Source organism: Corvus brachyrhynchos, unplaced genomic scaffold (assembly GCF_000691975.1).
Source record: "Corvus brachyrhynchos isolate BGI_N302 unplaced genomic scaffold, ASM69197v1 scaffold285, whole genome shotgun sequence".
Lineage (NCBI taxonomy): Eukaryota > Metazoa > Chordata > Aves > Passeriformes > Corvidae > Corvus > Corvus brachyrhynchos.
Genome location: NW_008238323.1, coordinates 469,368 through 470,939, shown reverse-complemented (window position 1 = coordinate 470,939; position 1,572 = coordinate 469,368).

The following is a 1,572-nucleotide window of genomic DNA, read 5'->3' as shown; positions in this document are numbered from 1 at the left end:
TAACCATTCCATGATCCTGTAACACTCTCCAACGCTGTCACAGTAGAGCACCCACCCCCAGGAGAGCAGCAGCACACTCACACACTGTACATGTTTCCCTCGATGATTTCTGTAACCAAAGCCAAGGCTGCAGAAGCAGGGACGTGACAGCTTTGCTTGGAGTTGTGTCTGCAGAGCTTCCTCCTCGTCTCAGGAGCACGGAGCAGCCGCTGTCACCTAGGCTCAGGGTCACCCAGTGAGGCACTGCCCAGCAGGACTTCAGCTCAGGGCACACACGAGTGCTCCAGATGGGGCTCCTTTGAAACTTGATGGAGTTTTCCCTTGGACCTCAGCAGAGGTTTGGTGGGTTCTAACCCATGGAGAGATGCTGTTCCAGGAAGAGGAAGGAAGCTGAGCTGGAATGCCAGGTGAGGAGCACACTGCGCTGTGCAAGACTGGTTATAAGAGGCATAAATTTAGAGACATTAAAACTCTGCACACATTTTTGTCCTGTTACTTCTGCTCATCATCCTAAGTTATTAACCTAATTTCCTGTCTGGAGTCCAAGTCACACGCTGCCTCCAAGCCAGCTCCAGTAACAACATCAAAGCCCTGACCTAGACCGATCCTGTGTTCTGGCCAACAGCTACTTAACAGGACGCGATGAACTTTATATCCATTTCGTCTTTACAGGGATGAGCCAAAGGAGGCTCTCATTTTTCAGTCAGATCCAAAGATCCTCAGTTAACTTTTGCTGCCCTGTAATGGTGCTCTTAAAAGTTGTTTGCCCTTCTCAACTGGAAGACCATGAGAAATAAGTGGAGAAAACCTGACAGCGAGACAGGCAAAGCAACAAATACGATTGTGTAAATGAAATGCTGCCAAACGATCAAGGAAAAAACAAAGAAATGGAAAGACTAAAACAAATAACCCCCCAGTGTTTTCTTTTCTCCTACCTCCATTACAAATGATTAAGTATGGGGGGAAGCAAGGACAAAATCAAATAGTTTTATGATATTTAAATAGATTCTATTTCCTTAAGATAATAATCACTAATACTGGAAATAACTGGAAAGGCAACCAGAAAGAAATTTTAAACTCTTCCACTTACACTAAAATTGTATGCTAAAGAAACCCCAGACATTTTAATGAAGACTGTTTTCATTCAAATCATACCCTACAGATCACTGGAGCCAAAGCCAAGCTCTGCTCTTCATCATTAGTGTCCAGAAACCATTTAGAAGACAGATTTTTTTTTAGATAATTCTGCATAATCATTATCTGTGAAAGAAAACCTGCGCCCATGTTTTTCCATTTGCATCCTTGGGTTGGTTCCCAGTAGATTCATATCCATGTTCCTCATTGCATTTTCTTCCAAGTCTTAGAAGAATTGGCCCTCTCCGCCTAATTTAGAGAATCTGTGGGCCCATGTTTGTCCTCCAAAGGACCAATATCTGCACCCAAATATGAGTGACTCCTCTCAGGGGAGACCCCACCTGCAGAGCTGCCCCAGCCCTGGGGAACAACAGCACAAGGACCTGGAGCTGCTGCAGCCAGTCCAGAGGAGGCCACCGAGATGCTCCCGAGCGGGGT